This window comes from Phyllostomus discolor, chromosome X (genome assembly GCF_004126475.2).
Source record: "Phyllostomus discolor isolate MPI-MPIP mPhyDis1 chromosome X, mPhyDis1.pri.v3, whole genome shotgun sequence".
NCBI classification, from domain to species: Eukaryota; Metazoa; Chordata; class Mammalia; order Chiroptera; family Phyllostomidae; genus Phyllostomus; species Phyllostomus discolor.
In genome coordinates this window covers 78,584,420-78,590,702 of record NC_050198.1, presented here as the reverse complement: position 1 = coordinate 78,590,702, position 6,283 = coordinate 78,584,420, and the positions used below count along the sequence as shown (strand labels likewise).

The window sequence follows — 6,283 nt, the reverse complement described above, 5'->3', positions numbered from 1 at the left end:
ATTTTTTTTTAAAAAAAGATCTGCTTTAAGTTTTTTTTAAAAAAATAAAAAAATACAGCACACCATCAATTATTTTTACCATATACAGTTCAGCTATACCAAAACATTCTAAGAACAGAGCTCCCTGCCCAGAAGTGGGGAATTAAAATGAGACACATGGAGGTAAGTGCTGAAGGTAAAAATTCCAGCTGTTGGTCACCAGTCTTCCATTCAAACACACTCTGATGCTTTTCATTTAACAGTCTGTAAAAGTGTTTTATAGAAAGTTCTTTAAAATAATTTCATTCCAGACACCAGGTTTCTTCAATGATACACAGGTTTGTGACATTTGTTTCCATCCAATTAATAGGAATAAAAAGTAATTTTTATTTTGTCTTTTCTTGGTAGCATAGAGAAGTAAAAGTATCAGCCAGACCCCTTCAATAATCAGTGAAAGAAGAGGTAAGGAGAGCCTGGGGCTGTTCTTGCTGCTAGTTTCCACACGTATTTCTGAGGTCTTTATGTTGGTTTCCTCATGTGACTGTAGAAGTGTTAAATCATACTCATGTTACTACAATGATTAGTCTAGTAATCTTTTTTTAGATGATAAAAAAGAAAATACCCAATGAACATAAAAATGGTCAAAAGGTTTATATCATACATCAATTTTATTTTCCCTCCAAAAATAATACAAAATGAACATATAGTTGGGTTGGTAACTCCATTGGATATTTCAATTCACTCTGCTGCTTGTTCCCCATAGAAGTAAGAGGAATGAACATTAAGTTTTATTGGTAATATTATAGTAGTAACCAGATGTGTTAATGGCAACTTATTTGACATGCATCAGTCAAAGCATGGCTGTCATTCTCCAACTGCCCACATCTGAACACATTTGGCTATCATGGGAACTACAAAGAAAGGAAAAATATATTTATTCCAATATTTGTTTACTGGGATTTTTAAGCACCCTGTCTTCTGTAGAGCCCCAGAGTGGTGATAATGTGCTAGGCGCTGCTGTTTTTCATAGCATGAGCTCCCATTCTCTGAGGGTCCTGAGAAAGATATTGGATTGGTTCTGGAGCCCTCGTGAAAGGAGGAGGCAGTCCCATTGAGTAGAACATGTATGGCCTAAAACCTGGGTAAGGGAGGTGGGCCAATGTTCACCACAGTTGGAGAGCCACTGGGGAACAGGTTGAAATGTTGGCAGAGGCTTCTTCTTCTGCTGTGGATGAGGAGGAAGAGCTGCTGGCAGGCCTGGAATAGACTCTAGCTTGATCTCAGACTCTGTGGTTCTCTCCTTTTTCTTTTCCTCTAGCTGCTTGTGACCTTCCCCATTTCATGTTGAGTCTATGGCCATTGACATTCAACTTATTAAAGGACTTCTCTGCAGCCACTTCTGCATCCTGCCTTGTGGCAAACTGTATGAAAGCACACTGCTGTCTCTGCACAGCAGTGATTGTCCTGCTCTCTCCAAACTGGTAGAAATTATTTGTTAGATCTGTCTCAGTAATGGTATCACCCAGACCACCAACATATAGTGTGGTGATAGTCTTGTCCTCTGGCAAGTCCAGATGAGGCATTGTTAAAGCCCACTTTAAAAGCTTATCTGCCACTGGGTCATTGATTCCATAATATCAGTCTTTAATATTCTGATCAGCAAGGGGGTCATCTGGATCTGTAGGCTTCTCATGTCTGTATGGAGCAAATGTAGGGTCAATTCCTTTTGTAGTAGGGTGTGGTCCATGCCAGTTTGAGCAGCGTGTCACTGGTGGATGTGGCTTTTCCCAGTATGCCAACTGGCCATGCTCCATCAGAGTTAGAAATCTCCCTCTCTATATTCTGTGTGTAGTATGCTTTTTTGACATTGACTTTCACATGTCATCCTTAAAAGACAACCCTGAATCATGAACCTGGTTGGGCAGGCCATACTCTAGATGCAAGAGGCAGGTTTGACTGACATCCTTCAATTTACTACAGGTTTGGCACACTTCAGTCTTCTTGTAATGGATGTGAACCCCAGGGCACCAGCAAAACACTGAAAGGCTTGGCACAGATTTTGCATTCTTTCTCATACTTTTCTTTGGTCATTTGGATATATGGGTTTTCTCTAAAACATGTCTGGCAGAGGATGGGAAAGCTCTCACCCTCCCAGTTCTGCCTGTTGTAGGTGTTGGAACCCAGAGAAGTTGCCATCTTAAGAGCATCTGGGGACAGTGGAAGCTTCTGAGTGTAGAGAGAGCAGATTAAACAGTTTTAAAGTGATTTTTATTGAAACAACTACAAGAAATATTGAGAGTTCATGTAGATTCCCCAACCTTATTTTGAGTAGCTATATACCTAAACTTTACAGAAATCTTTGAGGAATTACATGATGGTTAAAACTAGTTGAAAAGGAAGTATACTACTGTTCTTATTTAAAAAATTTCCATGTGTTCTAAACTTTATTATCAGGGTAATGAGAATCAGAGTCATCTAGACCAGGATTTCTCAAACTCTTTGGATTTATGATTCACTTACACTCTTCAAAATTATGAGAACCCCCTAATTTTTACCTACTACATAATTACTGAAGTAACAGTTTTATGAAAATTAATTTTATCTTACAAAACAAAAAATACAGTGAAATGATAGAGTGGTTTTATATTTTCTCAATTCTCTGTAAGATCTGGTGTAACAGAATGTAGCTATATTTTACATTATCTGCATTTAATTTCTTGCAATATATTGTTTTGTTTGAAATATAAAAACACAATCCAAAATCATTAAGATGCATAGTTGGAATGGAAAGGAATATTTTAATAATTATTATGATAATTGTGGATACTCTTCTTTGATACTATGCCAAAATTTAACGTGACAATTTTTTAAAGATTACTTACAATATTGCATTGGAAACCATGTTAATGAACTTTTAAAATGAACTTTTCATGTTCTGTTTCATTAGTATCCATTTGTTTATCCTGTACTCTGGGTAGATTTTTTACTCATACATGATTTCATATTATCATTCATTGTTCATTGGGAAAATTTTGATTCACTGAATAATAGAGTGAATTATTAAACATGACACAATATTAAACATAACACATTATATAATATCAACAATCACGTTAATATCACCACTGCTGTTATAAAAAATTATCAGATACCAGGAAATTGTCACTCTCATGTTTGCAGATACAAGATTTCCAAAATTCAAATTTTCACTTGAAAGCTTGGATTTTACCATTGGCAATAAATACTGTCAGTCATTTGGTTTGAAGTGATAGGCTTACTTTATTAATTTCTCAACAAATTATCAAGAAATACTCAAGTCTAAATAAGCATAGTTTGTCAATCTTTCAAGTGAAAATAGTGTCTTATGAAAACAGTAGCTAGCTTAGCTCACAACTCAAACAATAACTTGAGTGCTTTATTTTTAAAGGCAACCATTATACTTTAGTATCAGTCATTAATGTTTTATGCAGATATTTTATGCAGATAGTTTATTCTCTTTATGAAAAATATTAAAATACTCAAGCATTAAACTTTTTAAAAATTATTAATTTCAATGATTCACCAAAGACATTTTAAAGTTAAACTAGCTTTTTTGGTCATGCATTTACTGCAAATACATGGCAGTAAAGAATACAATGATTATCAGTACTATATAGTGTCACCAAGATACCAGTTTTACCCACCATTTCTTTTTGCACCATCAAAACAAATGTCCTCACAATAAAAAAGAAAAATAATAATAATACTTATCATCAAAATAGTTTTGAAGTCTCCTAGAACCAGTGACCGCAAGGGTCTGCATACCATACTTAGGAAACTCATGACGTAGAGAATGTCTTTAAAATGCTGATTTTTTCCCTTTTGGCTCAATCCCTTCACCACCTACCCTACCCCCACCTTAGCTGTCATCCTACTCTTGATATATTTTGCTTGTTAGTTCACTTTGTTGATTAGATTCCATAGATGAGTGAAATAATATGGTATTTGTCTTTCCTGGCTGTCTTATTTCACTTAGCATAATATTCTTCAGGTCCATCCATGCTGTCACAAAGGGTAGGAATTCCTTCTTTTTTACAGCTGAGTGGTATTCCATTGTGTAAATGGACATGGACAACAGTGAGGGTATGCTGGCAGGGAAGGGATATAAGGGGGCTAAATGGTAATGAAAAAAATACAATAAAAATTGTAAAATAAAAAAAAATAAAATACTGATTTTTTAAACCAGACTTCCAGAAATTCTAATTCACAATTTTGGGGAAGGGGTCCAATAATATGCATTTTTAACTAGCATTCCAGAAGATTTTGAGAATGTTGGCCTCTGAAACAAATTTTGAAATACGCTGCATTGTAGAAGAGATGGCTTTACTTTGGTTATGATTTATGTGAACTGAAATATATCTGTCTAAAACAACAAATTATTTAACTTAATAAAATTAGTTATCCTAGCTGCTTCACTGATGTATTAAAAAATTATCCAAAAGGATAAATGAATAGTCCTTTCTTTGTGTATAACAATTTCCCATCTCACATCTCCATATATACAAGTATACAACTAGTTTTAGGAATGTAAATGTAATTGGGTGGGGATTTTTTGCTTATAGTTTTCTTGAATGTACCAGTGCCTGGTCTTTAAACAGTTGTGTACACACATGCATATCTATGCACAAATTTGGGTCAGTGAATATGGCAGGAATATTTATATTTGAAAGTCAGATTTGAAAAACAAAGTGCTAAAAGGCAGAAAACTGTACTTGAACAACAATTAAAATAAAATTTAAATTAAAAAAATAAAAGCAAAGTGCTAAATGTTTCAGTGTCCCATACCTGTTATTTACAAATCTTGATATGTTAAAATTACATCCCTTTAAAGTTTTCAACCATGATGAAGGCAGCTCTCCTAACAAATTTTACCATATACAATAGCCATTTCAGTTATATTATGCTAATACCACAAATCACACAAATTATAGCCCTTGGGCAAGGTTTAAACCAAAACAACTTCGCAATTGAATGTCTTTTTCACTGATGTGTCATACTGCCATCTTCACCATTTAGGGTAGCAAATTTTGTTTAGCACTACCCAACTGTCTTGGAAACATAACAGTAATTCATAATTGTATTTGAGGTGATAAAATCTGAGCCCTCATAATGGAAGGAAATGGCCTACAGAGTGCAGTGAACAGGTCAAATCAGAAATGTAAACAAGAGCAATACAGCCTATTCTCACCTGGGAAGATTTTAAGTCTGAAAGGTTGAACTATGCAAGTTTCATATAGATTCTAGGAAGATAAGACAATGTGGCCTTAGGGATTCATCAATCTCAGCTGAAGTCTCCCAAGTTAAAACAAACAAAAAGAAAAAAAAACCCTCTGAAGTCAGGCAGCCAATTGCAGGATATCTGGAGAAAGATGAAGAAAGATCAAAGGAGTGGCTTACTCCTAGTTTTCAAGTTACTGATAGGGGACTCAAGAGTTGGACAATTTTAGTTTAAGGCAAAAAGTTATAAGCCTAGTAAGCAATATATATGTTAAAGCTTTTGTTTCAGAAACTACAGATAGATAAGGCCCATCCTGGCTCCCAGGAAAACAGCCAACCTCCTGGGGCACTGCTAAAGATTACCTCCTGGGGACAAGTGGAGGCATCCAGGCCATGTGTTTCAGGGAGAGACAGACAATCACCCACCCCTGGGAGCAGCTAACTGCCTAGGACAGGAACGGCGGTTTCTTCTACCTAATCCTCCCTGAATTTCAAAACCCCTCACCATACCTTGTTTATTCCCTGTTACAAAAAGTCTGGCTGGGAAAGAAAAGAGAAAGGGAAGATGGTCTGTTAGGGTATGAACCCACCACCTTCTCAGATTGTTGGCCATCTAAATAAAGCACCCATAAAGATTCAATCACTGTCATTGCTTATTGGGTTTGGTAGTGACAGGCAGCCTGAACTCCTGTGTCTTTTCCGGTTTCAAGATCACTATTAAGAAAAGTAAATAAAGTAGGCCAATTACATAAAGAATGCTCATACTCACTTTCTAGCTTTCTCTCTAACTCATATTTACTCCTTTTCTCTTTGTCAGACATATCTCAGTGTATAGTCCCTCAGAATAGGAACTGTAGCAATTCAACTACAAAAGTCCTGGGCAAGTCTCATTTATATTCTCTGACTTTGCCCAGTCAAGGCAGCCATGGTCAGAATTCCAGAGCCAGATAGAAGGCTAAAAAGCTATGCAGGTGAGAAGAAAGAGCCAAGGGGAAGAACAGTCTGATTATTTTACAATATGAAAACACAGTAGGGACTTTCTCTTAGC

General features: G+C 35.9%; 1 pseudogene; it reads right to left on the bottom strand.

Annotated features, from left to right (window-relative positions):
* Window positions 1-667: 667 nt before the first annotated feature.
* On the bottom strand, window positions 668-2,196 carry LOC114505504 (annotated as a pseudogene).
* Between the last annotated feature and the right edge of the window lie 4,087 nt (window positions 2,197-6,283).